The sequence below is a fragment of the Bufo bufo genome, chromosome 1 (assembly GCF_905171765.1).
Source record: "Bufo bufo chromosome 1, aBufBuf1.1, whole genome shotgun sequence".
NCBI lineage: Eukaryota > Metazoa > Chordata > Amphibia > Anura > Bufonidae > Bufo > Bufo bufo.
Genome location: NC_053389.1, coordinates 561,522,536 through 561,539,026, shown reverse-complemented (window position 1 = coordinate 561,539,026; position 16,491 = coordinate 561,522,536). Strand labels below are relative to the sequence as shown.

Sequence of the window (16,491 nt, the reverse complement as noted above, 5' to 3'; positions counted from 1 at the left end):
CAGTTGGCACCAGCAGCCGATGTCCATCAGTCTTTCACCTCACCCCCTTGCAAATCAGCCAAGCAGTCTGAGCCCCAAGTCATGCAGCAGTCTCTTCTGCTTTTTAATGACTCTGTTAGCAGGGTTTCCCAGGGCCATCTACCTAGCCCTGCCCCAGAAGTGGAAGAGATTGAGTGCACCGATGCCCAACCACTTATCTTTCAAGATGAGTACATGGGAGGACTATCGCAGCACTTATCGGATGATGACGAAACACAGGTGCCAACTGCTGGGGCTTTCGAAAGTGTGCAGACCGACAAAGAGGGCAGGGGTGAAGACTGGGTGGAAGATGATGTGGAGGACGATGAGGTCCTCGACCCCACATGGAATCAAGGTCATGCGAGTGACCTATATAGTTCGGAGGAAGAGGCGGTGGTCGCACAGAGCCACCAGCACAGCAGAAGAGAGAGCAGGGTGCAAAAGCGGAGCGCCGTCCTCTAGACAGTACGCCCCGCTACTGCCCACCGCAGCAAGGGACCGAGCACACCAAAGCCAGCTCCAAGGAGTTCCCTGGCGTGGCAGTTCTTCAGACAATGTGCTGACGACAAGACACGAGTGGTTTGCATGCTGTCCAATCAGAGCCTGAAGCAAGGCATAAACGTTCTCAACCTGAGCACAACCTGCATGACCAGGCATTTAAGTGCAAAGCACGAGCTGCAGTGGAGTAGACACCTCAAAAACCAAGAAAAGTCTCTGGCTCCTCCTGCTTCCTCTTCTGCTGCCGTCTCGGCTTCTTCATCCACCTCTGGAGTGATAGTGCCACCTGCCAACCCGCAAACAGAGAATCTGCCAGCAACACCACCACCAGGGTCACCAAGCATCTCCACAATGTCCCACGGAAGCGTTCAGCTCTCCATCTCCCAAACGCTGGAGAGGAAGAGGAAGTACCCGCCTACCCACCCACGATCACTAGCCCTGAATGCCAGTATTTGTAAATTACTGGCCTTTTGAAATGCTGTCATTCTGTCTGGTGGAGACGGATAGTTTTAAAGGCCTTATGGCAGTGGATGTCCCACAGTACGTCGTGCCCAGCCGCCACTACTTTTCCAGGCGTGCCATCCCTTCCCTGCACAACCAAGTAGGGGACAAAATCAGGTGTGCACTGCGCAATGCCATCTGTGGCAAGGTGCACCTCACTACGGATATGTGGACCAGTAAGCACGGTCAGGGACGTTATATCTCAATAACAGCACTCTGGGTAAATGCAGTGGCGGCTGGGCCTGAGGCGAATAGCAGTTTGCCGCATGTCCTACCACCACCGAGGATTGCAGGGCGCTTCAGTTTGCCTCCTGTTGCTTCCTCCTCCTACTCTGCTTCCTCATCCTCTACTAGCTCGTCATCCAGTCAGCGTAACACCTTCACCAACAACTTCAGCACAGCCAGGGGTAAACGACAGCAGGCAGTTTTAAAATGTATCTGTTTGGGGGACAAACCCCACACCGGGCAGGAGCTGTGGACGGGCCTTGAACAACAGACCGATGGTTGGTGCCAGTGAGCCTCAAGCCCGGCCTGGAAGTGTGTGAAAATGGGCGAAATCTCGTAGCAGCTCTGGGTCTAGCCGGTTTGACGCACATCCCTTGCCTGGCGCATGTGTTGAATTTGATGGTGCAGAGATTCCTTAAAAATTACCCCGATATGTCAGAGCTGCTGCATAATGTGCGGGCCGTCTGTGCGTGCTTTTAGCGTTCTCACCCTGTTGCTGCTCGCCTGTAAGCGCTGCAGCGTAACTTCGGCCTTCCCGCTCACCGCCTCATATACGACGTGACAACAAGGTGGAACTCCACCTTGCACATGCTGGCCAGACTGTGCGAGCAGCAGCAGGCAATAGTGGAGTTTCAGCTGCAGCACGCACGGGTGAGTCGATCGGCGGAACGAGACCTGTATTCCTTGTTGCGCTGTTTCGAGTACTCCATCAACATGGCCAGTGCCAATAATGCCGTTCTCAGCGTAACTATCCCACTTCTATGCCTCCTTGAAAAAACGCTGCTGGCGATGATGAAAGAGGATGTGGCACAGGAGGAGGAGGAGGAAAAGGGATTATTTCGTAGGGTTTCCGGCCAGTCATTCCAAGTGGCTCCGAGGGTGGGTTCCTGCACCCACAAACGGCAGGTACACAATTGTCCAGCTAGGGCACAGTTCTGGAGGATGACGAGGTGGAGGATGAGGAGATGGGGGAGCAGGAACCATGTTCACAGCAGGGTGGCACCCAGACCAGCTAATGGCCATCACTGGTGCGTGGCTGGGCGGATACAGAGGACACAGACGATACACCTCCCACAGAGGACAGCTTTTCGTTGCCTCTGGGCAGCCTGGCACACATGAGCGATTACATGCTGCATTGCCTCTGCAACGACCGCCGAGCTGCCCACATTCTAACTTGTGCTGATTACTGGGTGGCCACGCTACTGGATCCCAGTGAGCGTGAACGTAAGATGTGCGAGTACAAGCACACGCTGGTAGACGCGCTACTGGTGGCATTCCCACCTGACAGCGGGGCACAGTGGAAGCACAAAGCGAAGGCAGAGGAGAAGGAAGAGGTCGCCGACGCAGCTGGGGCACCGCCAGCACCTCAGAAGGCAGGGTTAGCATGGCCGAAATGTGGAAAAGCTTTGTCAGCACGCCACAACAACCAGCACCACCAGCTGATATGGAACGTCTTAGCAGGAGGCAGCATTTCACCAACATGGTGGAGCAGTATGTGTGCAAATGCCTACACGTACTGAATGACGGGTCTGCCCCCTTCAACTTCTGGAACTCCAAATTGGGCACATGGCCTGAGCTTGCCCTTGGAGGTGCTGGCCTGCCTTGCAGCCAGTGTATTATCTGAACGTGTATTTAGCATGGCAGGGGGCGTCATCACAGACAAGCACAGCCGCCTGTCCACAGCCAATGTGGAAAAGCTGACATTCATTAAAATTAACCAGGCATGGATCCCACAGGACTTGTCCTTACCTTGTGCAGAATAGACATGTATACCGGCCTTAACCAGCCATTGTTATACTGCAGCGCAATTGCTTATTCTTGAATTTTGGATATTTCACACTGGAGTGTACCCTAATTAAAAAAAATATATAAAAATTAAAACCAAAAACCAGTGTTGGCTACCTCGTCCTCCTCCACCGCCGCTTCCACCTACACCGCTACGTCCACCGCCTCCTCAAACTCCTACTCCATATGGAACTCCACCTCATAAATCAAATAATTTTTTTTATTTGTACGTATTTTATTTTGTCATTTCACTACTTTGTCAGTTACATTTTCGGGTGAAATTCACCAATTTTTGGGTGTGAAGTACCTCTGCTATACCTAGTAGACAGGTTAAAAAAAAAATTGTCAGTTACATTTTCCCGTGAAATTCACCAATTTGTGGGTGTGATGTACCACTGCTATACCTAGTAGACCGAAAAAAATAAAAAAATAAAAAATTGTCAGTTACATTTTCTGGTGAAATTCACCAATTTTTGGGTCAAATATACCCCTCCTCTACCTAGTTGACAGCTTAATAAATGTAAAAAAATTTTTTTTAATATTTTCGGGTGACAATAAAAAAAAATTTCTGTCATGTTACATTCTTGGGTTGACATTATACAATTTTAGACGTGAATAAACCCCTGCTCTAAATAGGTGACAGGGAATAAAATTTCTGAAATTCTTCTCTAACCTCTTCAGGACACATGATGTACCTGGTACTTAAGGACACATGACTTACCGCTATGTTATGTGTATTTCCGATTACCACCGGCAGGCGGGCGGTGATCGGAACAGAATGCCTGCTCAAATCATTTAGCCAGGCACCTTGGCTAAATGCGCGGGGGGGTCCCGTGACCCCCCCCCCTGTGTCGGCGTTCGCCGCAAACTGCAGGTCAATTCAGACCTGCGGTTTGCGGCTTTACCTGCGGTTTGCAGCTGCTGGCGGCGATGCCATCGGGTCCCCATGCGGCTGTAGGGGGGACCTGATGGCATGGAAGGCAGTGCGATGCCTAAGGAAGGCATTTCACTGCCTTCCGGTAACGAGCCTGCTAGATCCAGCCCCCTGGATCTCACAGGCTGGAACCTGTATGAGTAATACATACAGTATTACTCATACAGCCAATGCATTCCAATACAGAAGTATTGGAATGCATTGTAAAGGATTAGACCCCCAAAAGTTTAAGTCCCAAAGTGGAACAAAAAATAAAGTGAAAAAAAAAATTTAAAAAAAAGTTTCCCCCAAAAAAATGTTAAGTTTCAAGTAAAAATAAACAAAAACGTCATTTTACCCAAATAAAGTTTAAAAAATTTGGTAAAAAATAGGGGTAAAAAAAAAGTATACATATTAGATATTGCCACGTCCGTATTGACCGTCTCTATAAAAATATCACATGACCTAACCCCTCAGATGAACACCGTAAAAAAAAAAATAAAAAAATATGTGCTGATTTTTTTTTTTTAAAAAAAATGATATTATTGTATAAAACTTACATAAATAAATAAAAAGTATACATATTAGGTATCGCCGCGTCCGTAATGACGTCTCTATAAAAATATCACATAACCTAATCCCTCAAATGAACACTGTAAAAAAAAATTAATAAAAACTGTGCTAAATAAACCATTTTTGTCACCTTACATCACAAAAAGTGTAATAGCAAGCGATCAAAAAGTCACACGCACCCCAAAATAGTGCCAATAAAACCGTCATCTCATCCCGCAAAAACCATACCCTACCTAAGGTAATTGCCCAAAAACTGAAAAAATTATGGCTCTCAGACTATGGAAACACTAAAACATGATTTTTTTGGGCTTCAAAAATGAAATCAGTGTAAAACTTACATAAATAAAAAAAAGTATACATATTAGGTATCGCCGAGTCTGTATCGACTGGCTCTATAAAATATCACATGACCTAACTCCTCAAATGAACACCGTAAAATTTTTTACTATTTTCTGAGTAATACAGCATAAAGTTTCCCGTTCTGTAGTTAATATTGGTAAAATCATAAATTGCATTTGTAAACGAAAGCTTATTGTCCTGTGTAGGTATTGTCATCAGCAGCATAGATGATAATTTAAACTTAATGGTAGTTTATTGAGCAAAAGACAGACTACATGTTTCTGGACTGGACAGGTCCCCTTCATCAGGTCAAATTACCTACATGTCTCATGGTAAAGACATGTTTACATTTAAAGGCTTTTTGTAAAAAAAAAAAATATTCCAAAAGGTCACATTGCAATAAAGTATTCAAAACACATACTAATCGAGAAATATGCCAAATATTGTAGTCAATTTATGTGTTATAAATAGTAGGTTCACGCTTTTTCTAAGTGTGGAACCACTAGTCTAAAACCGGACTAAATATTGGGCATTGCTGGTGCTCACCTATTTTGCTTAAAAATATTGTATAGTTACATTAGTTCACAATTTTAGTGTTCTATCTCAAAATTTGTGCCCTAATCAACACCTAATAATGTATCGCAGAGCTATGATGGGACGTAGCTCCTCACAATTACACTGCCTTGTCTGTTTAATGCTGTACTGCTACACCTGCTGCTACTATTGCTGCCATATGCTACGGTGACCAGTAAACACCTTAGCCTTTCCATATCCACATTGTACTGCTGCTACTCCAAAATAAAAGTGAGAATATTTACAGGCTTGTTTAAAACATGCCACTGTTTCTTCTGACATTAACAGTCACGGCTGAGGATGGGGGAAACCCTCAGCCGTGTGCCGAAGGATGATGGTCGCTGCTTGACCAGGACAAACAGGATTAGGGAGCAGGTCACCTCCTACAGCGTCCCTAACCTGACCCTAACTCCTACCTGCATGGGCTGACCTTGAAGGTAGGAGGACCCATGCGCAGGAACCTCGGATCCCTACTCGCCCTCCGCCGGTCCCTAGGCTAGGAGTCAGAGTAAGACATCCTGTTCCTTCTGGATCCGGAGGAACAGGTGTCTCACTGGCCAAGCTGCAAGGAAGGGAGAACAAGTGCAACCTATGGCAGGTACTTGTCACAAACATAGCAAAGACCTACCACAGACAACCAAGCCTGGAACCCATGTGGATGTACTGCCCACAGACAGCAGGACTCAGCACACAAACACACAACACACGGGAACCCAGGACCACAGGTGCAATAAAACAACATAAAACCAAACACATCTTCAAGACACCAAAGGACATATATATTTGCTTATGACCAGAAGGTTGGCCCCCACTGGCAGTTGGTAAGTAACCAGGAGGATGTCTGCAGCCAGCATAGCTGAAACACGCTCTCTGGCTACTGCCTACAACTGAGGCTATATAGGGCCAAGAGGCCACACCCCACAATCAGACACACCCCGTGACTCACACACACTGAAAGGGAGTTAACCCTTCCAAAACCACAGAAGGGAAAACATAACTTAAAGGGGAAGTGTCCAAACAACAAACACACTGTGGCTGTTGCCGCAGGCAACGACATGGGTGGCAAGCGTGTCCTGGGAGTCAGCCCGAAGGCCGGGACACTGCCACCACATGTACATCATACCACCAAACGTTGCCACGGACAGCCACAGTGCAGGGAAAATGTCAGTGCACACCAAACATAAACAAAGTGCACACAGACATACAAAAGTGCTTACAAACGCGCACACAACTCAGAGGGAACCGCACACATAACTGTTGTCCGCGGCAACCGCACTTGAGGCTAACAACCTTATGCCTCAAGCTGCGGTTGACACTACAACCCAAAACCGCGGGCAACAGTATGCGACTCCCAAGGAGTCACGGCCAAAACCGTGGCCGTGACATTAACAGTTGTGTGTATAAATAGGGGGAAGCATCTGCCCCTTTAAGGCATCATTGTTAGAAAATTGTTCAGAACAAGCATCTGCTTCTTCTGACACTACCGGGTGTGTAAGCACAGGCAAGCATCTGCTCCTGTTAAGGAATAATTTTTGGAATGCTTGTTAAGAACAATAAACAGTTTTTTTTTCCCATAACACTGCGTGTGTAAGTGTGTAATCCTTAGTTATATGTGTTCCGTTGCACAAAATACATAAAGACAGGTTCATGGTATCTCTGGAGCTGAGATTACTTTTAGTACATTTAACATAAGAAACAGTAAAGATACTACAAGTAAATGCCTTTTACATATAAATAATTCCCATGTAAGTGAACGGATGAAGAAGTACATATTCTGATAACCTAGCAAATATATTTTTTTTATGAAAATGTCAGCAGGCTCTTGTGTTTCCTATTTGTGTTGTGTGCAGACCAACAGTTATATATAGAATTAGGGAAAGCCTGCCTTCTTTTGGCAGACAGCATGACCCAATTATTTCTGTATTGATTGTAAACCAGATTTTACAAATTGTAATGGAAGGGATATTGTGTAGCTTCTGCTGCTATTATTAGTTTTCTTTGTACTGAATATTGTATTCCTATACTGTATTATTGGATTTTCCTACATTGTATGTTGCACTAATGTATCTTCTTCCTTATGAATTAATTATTATTTACAATAGACTATGGAATATGTTACGTGTAAGATGTTTTATATATGTTCTGGATGCACAGTTAGCCACTGGGGCAAAAAACATTTGCTTGTGTCTACCACAGCCTAAGATTACCAAATTGATTGGGGGTATTTGTATGAAAATTGTATACCAATATAGCATCTCCTGTTTTAAATGGAATGTATTACTTTTTATTACTTATTCAAATATAGGCTGAAACATTATTTTTTCTATCCTGCATTTATTTCTGATTTTATATTTTTATTTTCTTTGCTTTAAATGCTCATGTAGGCATCTCTTTTCCCTGAGGCACTGTGAACAGCAGTTCAGAAATACTGTACGTATTTAGCAGTCAATTGGACATAGGTAACTTCAGTCTGAAAAAAAACTCAATGATGTGGATGAGAGTGTGTTGTGTGCATGCCCTGTGCCATGTGCAGAGGTCACTGTGTAGGGAGATGGAAAAGGGAACATGAGGTGAGCTGTGACCATCACCCAGGGGCCAATTGGCCATAGACCCCCCACTGGGAAAATTCCTTGTGAGCTGATGCCCAGTGGGCCACCCGGGCCACATAAGCCCCCCGACCCATGACCTGAGCTGGATCATGCCCTTTAGGCAATAAGAGACCTACTGTACATTGATGACTGCAGCGGGGAATGGAATTAAGGTGAGTATTGGGGGGGGGGCAGTAGGGAGGGGAACTTACAAGGGACAATGGGAGTTACATTATTGAGGCAATGGGGTACATTGATTGGAGCATTGGGGGTCATTACAGGGGGCAGTGGGGGGCACATTAATTGGGGCAGCAGGGGGGACCTTACTGGGACAGTGGGGGACATTAATGCAGCGGTGGGGGTGGCATTACCAGTGTAGTCGAGGACATTAATGGGTGCAGTAGGGGGACATTACTGGGGGAAAAAGGGGGAATTATTGGGGCAGAGGGAGAGACAATATTTGGAGCAGTAGGAGGGAAATTACTAGGGGCAGTAGGGGAATGTTACGGGGGGGTGTGGAGAACATAAATGGGTGTAGAGGGGACATTACTGGGGGCAGTGGAGGTACATTAAAGGAGACAGTAGCTGGAAATTATTAGGGAAGTCAGGGTAATTACTTGGGGCATTGGGGGACATTACTGGGGGCACTGTAAGGGATATTATTGGGGACATGGTGGGGTCAGTATTATTACTAGATTCACACTATGGGACATTATTGTTGGAGGCAATATAAGGTGCATTATTAACACTGGGGTACTATTGGGACATTCTTACTTGGGAAGCAAAATAGGGGCATTATTGTTATTATTGATGCTACAGGGGTATTAGGGTATTAATATTGCTGGAGGCACTATGGGGCCATTATTATTAGGGGGCAATATGTGGACATTATTATTATTATGGGGGCACAATAGGGTGCATTATGGGGGAATAATAGGGGGCACAATAGGGTGCATTATGGGGGTATAATAGGGGGCACTATAGGGGCATTATTGTTACCAGATACACTGTAGGAGCATTATCATTACTGGAAGCGCTTTTTTCTGCAATATAGTATTTTGGGGGGGTATTGCTATGCACAGCAGGCACAGTACTGGGGGTGGCAGCTGGTTGACACTATTGGAACACCAGGGTAGGGAGGATTATGGAAAAGTGCGGAATCTAAGATGTCTGTGTGACAAAATCTGCAGAGATGAGACACGGCTGAAATAAGTCATCATGATGGCCTGGTTCTAATGGAGAAGTTGAAGAAAGAAAAAGTCTACCATCAGAAGAGATGTCATTAAAATAAATCATCATGGCAGTTTGATCTAAATGAAGAACATAAGGAAGGAGAGCATGTACATCAGAGAAGGAGACATCACTGGATAAAAGAGGTATGTAGTACTTTATTCTCCTATTATTATTATTATTATTTATTTATTTTTTTATTATTATTTTTTATTATTAAAGCACCATTCATTCCATAGTGCTGTAAATATGAAAAGGGGTATACATACATAATACAGACAATTACACTAAGCATAAACAAGACGAGTTACAAACTGGTACAGAAGGAGAGAGGGCCCTACCCGTGAGGGCTTACAATCTACATGGTATGGGAGAAGGACACAGTAGGTGAGGGTGAAGCTGGTCATGGCAGTATAGAGGCAGCAGGGTCACTAGTTGTAGGCTTGTCTGAAGAGGTGGGTTTTTAGGTTTCTTTTGAAGGATTCCACTGTAGGTGAGAGCCTGATATGTTGGGGTAGTGAGTTCCAGAGTGTGGGGGATGCACAGGAGAAATCTTGGAGGCAATTGTGGGAAGAGGTGATAAGAGGAGAGAAGGAGGTATTGTGAGGATCGGAGATTGCGTGTGGGGACGTATCGGGAAAGTGGCTCAGAGATGTAGGGAGGGGACAGGTTGTGGATAGCGTTGTATGTATTTGTTAGTATTTTGAACTGAATTCACTGGGCAATGGGGAGTCAGTGAAGGGATTGGCAGAGGGGAGAGGCAGAGGAGTAACAGGGTGAGAGGTGGTTTAGTCAGGCATCAGAGTTGAGGATAGATTGGAGGGGTGCAAGAGTTCTAGATGGAAGTCCACAGAGGAGAATGTTGCAGTAGTCTAGGCGGGAGATGATGAGGGCATGTACAAGCATTTTCGCAGATTCAAAGTTGAGGAAAGCGAGGATGCGAGAGATGTTTTTGAGTTGGAGGCGGCAGGTGGTGGAAATGGCTTGGATATGCGGTCGGAAGGAGAGGGCAGAATCCAAGGTCACTCCAAGGCAGCGGACTTGGTTGACCGGGGAGAGTGTGCAGCCATTGATCATGATAGATATGTCTGTTGGGGGGTTGAGCAAGATGGGGGAAAGATGATACATTCTGTTTTATCCATGTTAAGTTTTAGAAAGCAAGAGGAGTAGAAGGATGATATGGAAGATAGGCATTGTGGGATTCTGGATAATAAGCTGCTGATGTCTGGACCAGATGTCTGGTAGATTTGTGTGTCATCAGCATAAAAGTGATACTGAAAGCCATGGGACTCTATGAGATGTCACAGGCCGAAAGTGTAGATAGAGAAGAGCAGGGGTCCTAGGACAGAGACTTGCGGGACACCAACAGAGAGGGAATGAGACGAGGAGGTGGTGTGAGAGTGGGAGACGCTAAACGTCTGGTCTGTGAGGTATGATGTGATCCAGGAGAGGGCCAGGTCAGTGATGCCAAGAGATGAGGGAGTTTGCAACAGAAGGGAGTGGTCGACAGTGTCAATGGCAGATGAAAAGTCAAGGAGAAGGAGGACAGAGTAATGTTTTTTTGTTTTGGCTGTTAGTAGGTCATTGGTGACTTTGGTAAGGGCAGTCTCAGTCGAGTGATGGGGTCGGAAGCCAGATTGTAGCCGGTCAAAGAGGGAGCAGGAGGAGAGGTGAGAGGACAGTTCCGAATGGACATGTTGTTCAAGTAGCTTTGAGGCATACGGAAGAAGTGATATGGGGCGATAACTGGACAAAGAAGATGGATCAAGTGAAGGCTTTTTAAGGATGGGTGTAATGGTAGCATGTTTAAAACCTGAGGTAGAACTGAAAGACAAGACATGATGCTAAAGGTAGGCCAAGCTCTGTGCTGTGGCCTGCTTTTCACCTCCTCATACTTCTCCATATCAAACTGTGGATAGGAAACAAGCATAAGAAGGCTTCTGATTCATTGGAAGTTTAACCATTGAAACTTTTTTTTTGTAATTACTCCACTTTAGCACTGGGACATAAAGTGAACTATAAACTCCTCTAGGTGTAGTAAGAACTCTATGGAATATGGCAGAGCTCTTAAAAAGTGTATATATATATATAAAAAATAATGTACAGTATAATAAATATTTAAATGAATGTATCTGTTTTATAAGGCTATATGCAGATCCCATAATCTAAATGGAGCATGACCTGGTGACATGTTCTAATGCATTATACAGTCCTGATCAAAAGTTTAAGACCACTTGAAAAATGGCAAAAAATCATATTTAGCATGGCTGGATCTTAACAAGGTTCCAAGTAGAGCTTCAACATGCAGCAAGAAGAAATGGGAGTGAGACAGAACATTTTTTGAGCATTCAATTTAATGTAAACAACGAATAAACTGAAACAGGCTGTTTTTCAGCTGATCAAAAGTTTAGGACCACACCACAAAAAAAAAAAACGAAACCCCCCCAAAACAGAAATCCATCTCCCAAACATGAACTCAGTAATGAGTAGCTCCGCCGTTATTGTTTATCACTTCAAAAATTCGTTTCGGCATGCTTGATGCAAGTTTTTCCATGAGGTGAGTGGGAACATTTCTCCAAGTGGTGAAGACAGCCGCACGAAGGCCATCTACTGTCTGGAACTGTTGTCCATTTTTGTAAACTTCCCTTGCCATCCATCCCCAAAGGTTCTCAATTGGATTTAGATCAGGGGAACACGCAGGATGGGCCAAAAGAGTGATGTTATTCTCCTGGAAGAAGTCCCTTGTCCTGCGGGCATTGTGTACTGTAGCGCTGTCCTGTTGAAAAACCCAGTCGTTACCACACAGACGAGGGCCCTCAGTCATGAGGAATGCTCTCTGCAACATCTGGACATAGCCAGCGGCCGTTTGACGCCCCTGCACTTCTTGAAGCTCCATTGTTCCACTGAAGGAAAATGCACCCCAGACCATTATGGCGCCCCCTCCACTGTGGCACATAGAAAACATCTCAGGGGGGATCTGCTTGTCATGCCAGTAACGTTGGAAACCATCAGGACCATCAAGGTTAAATTTTTTCTCATCAGAGAATAAAACTTTCTTCCACCCTTGAATGTCCCAATTTTGGTGCTCTCTTGCAAAGTCCAAACGAGCAGTTCTGTGGCGTTCAAGGAGGCGAGGTCTTTGAAGAGGTTTTTTTGTTTTTGAAGCCCTTCAGTCTCAGATGCCGTCTGATGGTTATGGAGCTGCAGTCAGCACCAGTAAGGGCCTTAATTTGGGTTGAGGATCGACCAGTGTCTTGACGGACAGCCAATTGGATCCTCCTGCTCAGTGCTGATGACATTTTTTTGGGTCTTCCACTTGACTTTTTTGTTCCATAACCCTCAGGATCATTTAAGAAATTCCAATTGACTGTCTTACTGCGTCCCACCTCAGCAGCGATGGCGCGCTGTGAGAGACCCTGCTTATGCAGTTCAACAACCCGACCACGTTCAAAAAGGGAGTTTTTTTGCCTTTGCCATCACAACGTGTGACTACCTGACATAAAATGACAATGAATTCACATCTTTGCACAGATTTGGCCTTTTAAAGGCATGTGGTCCTAAAATTTGGATCAGCTGAAAAACAGCCTGTTTCAGTTAAATCGTTATTTTCAATTAATTGAATGCTCAAAAAATTTTTTTTTCTCACTCTCATTTCTTCTTGTTGCATGGTGAAGCTCTACTTGGAACCTTGTTAAGATCCAACAATGTAAAATATGATTTTTTGCCATTTTTCAAGTGGTCTTAAACTTTTGATCAGGACTGTACCAAACAATTGGCAGCCTTAAGAAAATACTGGATTCACATCTGTTTGAGGTTTACACCCTGCTGTGAGTAGTTGCTCTAAATCCTTTTGTTCTTTAGTGTTCATTTGAGAGCACATCCTGGAGCATGTACGCATCCATATACAGTACCAAATTAATTCATAGGAAACAGAGCCTAGTGGCAAGTGATCCAAAGCCAGCTTCAAATGTTTTTTTTTCTGCTGGACTTTTTGACCCTGTATTATGCCTCTGGCACACTAGTGCACTATACTTGTCCATAATGTGGACAATAATAGCACATGTTCTACTTTTTTGTGGAATGAAAATATGGACATACGGACACAGAATGTACACCGAGTAACTTCAGTTTTTTTTTGCGGACCCGTTGAAATTAATGTTTGCGCATACGGTCCGCAAAAAAAACTGAACGGACACAGAAATGAGCCCTAAGATTTACACTGCTCAAAAAAATAAAGGGAACACAAAAATAACACATCCTAGATGAGTTAATTAAATATTCTTCTGAAATACTTTGTTCTTTACATAGTTGAATGTGCTGACAACAGAATCACACAAAAATAAAAAAATGGAAATCTAATTTTTCAACCCATGGAGGTCTGGATTTGGAGTCACACTCAAAATTAAAGTGGAAAAACACACTACAGGCTGATCCAACTTTGATGTAATGTCCTTAAAACAAGTCAAAATGAGGCTCAGTAGTGTGTGTGGCCTCCACGTGCCTGTATGACCTCCCTACAATGCCTGTGCATGCTCCTGATGAGGTGGCGGACGGTCTCCTGAGGGATCTCCTCCCAGATCTGGACTAAAGCATTTGCCAACTCCTGGACAGTCTGTGGTGCAACGTGACGTTGGTGGATAGAGCGAGACATGATGTCCCAGTTGTGCTCAATTGGATTCAGGTCTGGGGAACGGGCGGGCCAGTCCATAGCATCAATGCCTTCGTCTTGCAGGAACTGCTGACACACTCCAGCCACATGAGGTCTAGCATTGTCTAGCATTAGGAGGAACCCAGGGCCAACCGTACCAGCATATGTTCTCACAAGGGGTCTGAGGATCTCATCTCGGTACCTAATGGCAGTCAGGCTACCTCTGGCGAGCACATGGACACCATTACTGACCCAATGCCAAACCGGTCATGCTGGAGGATGTTGCAGGCAGCAGAACGTTCTCCACGGCGTCTCCAGACTCTGTCACGTCTGTCACATGTGCTCAGTGTGAACCTGCTTTCATCTGTGAAGAGCACAGGGCGCCAGTGGCGAATTTGCCAATCTTGGTGTTCTCTGGCAAATGCCAAACGTCCTGCACGGTGTTGGGCTGTAAGCACAACCCCCACCTGTGGACGTCGGGCCCTCATATCACCCTCATGGAGTATGTTTCTGACCATTTGAGCAGACACATGCACATTTGTGGCCTGCTGGAGGTCATTTTGCAGGGCTCTGGCAGTGCTCCTCCTGTTCCTCCTTGCACAAAGGCGGAGGTAGCAGTCCTGCTGCTGGGTTGTTGCCCTCCTACGGCCTCCTCCACGTCTCCTGATGTACTGGCCTGTCTCCTGGTAGCGCCTCCATGCTCTGGACACTACGCTGACAGACACAGCAAACCTTCTTGCCACAGCTCGCATTGATGTGCCATCCTGGATAAGCTGCACTACCTGAGCCACTTGTGTGGGTTGTAGACTCCGTCTCATGCTATCACTAGAGTGAAAGCACCGGCAGCATTCAAAAGTGACAAAAACATCAGCCAGGAAGCATAGGAACTGATAAGTGGTCTGTGGTCACCACCTGCAGAACCACTCCTTTATTGGGGGTGTCTTGCTAATTGCCTATAAGTTCCACCTGTTGTCTGTCCCATTTGCACAACAGCATGTGAAATTGATTGTCACTCAGTGTTGCTTCCTAAGTGGACAGTTTGATTTCACAGAAGTGTGATTGACTTGGAGTTACATTGTGTTGTTTAAGTGTTCCCTTTATTTTTTTGAGCAGTGTATTTAATTTGGACCTTGCAACCAGCAGGTAAAATTTTGAGAAAATGGTTGCATAGTAGAAGAAAAGATCTCATTGTGGCCACTGTTTCCAAGCCACAATAAACAGTGCTGTCACCTTTTGCTTAAAAACGTTGAGCCTCCTGCTAACGCCTCTTATACACTAACCAGCTTAGAAGATATGGGAATAAACAAGAATTTGTGAATTATATTTATTTTGATATTTTATTCTTTACTACTATATTTGTCTGAAATTCTATTTCCAAATCCCTTTTCAGTGATATAGGAGGCATAGACTGTATGATAAATAGCTTGGAAACAATTGACTCAGGTTGCTATCTTGAGTAGTAAATATTTAATAAAATATCATGCTTTAAAAAATTTCTACCATTTTAGGTAAGATGTCCTTAGCTGAAAAGCACTTTCTGTAAATATAGTATTAAATATATTTAGGCTTTCTGTGTTTCCTTAAGAAGTATTTAGTCAATATCAGGTATGGCCTACAGCAGATCTTCACTTATGTCCTTCTTTTAGCAATAATTCATTATTATGATCCATTTTGTAGAACAGGTTTATTGCTGTAGGAGTATTCTCATCAGAGAAAGCCATTTTGATAATGTAAAGGCAAATGTCGTCTGCATTTTAACTTTGCTTTGTAAAGAACCATAATGGCATAAAATATTAGGTGGTTTTAAATTAGTATTTCACATATGAGAAATAAGTTTATATGTATGTAAATTTCTGGGAGTATAAGTGTTTTTATCATATCATGCATTTCAATGGAAATTGTCTAATGACATGTAGAATATGTAAATAATTTTGTTAATGTTGCATTCTGATGGAGTTGTCACTCCTAAGTGATTTCTAATAATCTATTTAAATTTAGTAAGTAGCCAGTGTTGTCCAGGGTTTTTTATGTAATGATCTATCCTCATGATAAGCCATCACTAGCTGATTTAGTAGATTTTCACAGTAGCATGATCAATCATGATCAACAACAAATGTTGTGTTTGTATTGTTTGCCTGGTTGACCTTTTTGTACATTTAGACTGGACTATGACCAATAAATAGATTTACATCATGAGGATTGGTAGCCAGTAAAAAGTTCTAAAAGTTATAATGCTTCAATCCAAGTAGATTTTTTGATCTTGGCTTTTGATATATTTTAATGCCAAGTAGAAACTTGACTTGTTCTTTAATGTTTATAATAATGCATAATTCTTTTTAATCCCATGTCCAGTACAAAAACATGTGTTATACCTCAGAGTTCCTGAAGATGTTTTGAGTGTGTCATTAATCAAAATGTTGCAGTGATCTTGAATACTGAAGTTAAACTGATTACGGCTTTCTAAAGTGGCTGTACTGATGTTCATGCCAATAGAAAAAAGATGAAAAAGTTTAGAAAGAAAGCAATATTTTAAACAGTTTAATTATTTTCATCATTCATCCACTGAGGCCAAATGACCTTTCTAAATCAATGAATCACTG

The 16,491-nt window shown here is 44.0% G+C and overlaps 1 protein-coding gene across 1 annotated transcript in view; it reads left to right on the top strand.

The window, feature by feature from the left end:
- The window catches only part of CACNA2D1 (calcium voltage-gated channel auxiliary subunit alpha2delta 1), a 1,018,968-nt gene that overhangs the window by 688,990 nt on the left and 313,487 nt on the right, over nucleotides 1-16,491 (top strand). The gene's annotated exons all lie outside the window — the stretch shown is intronic.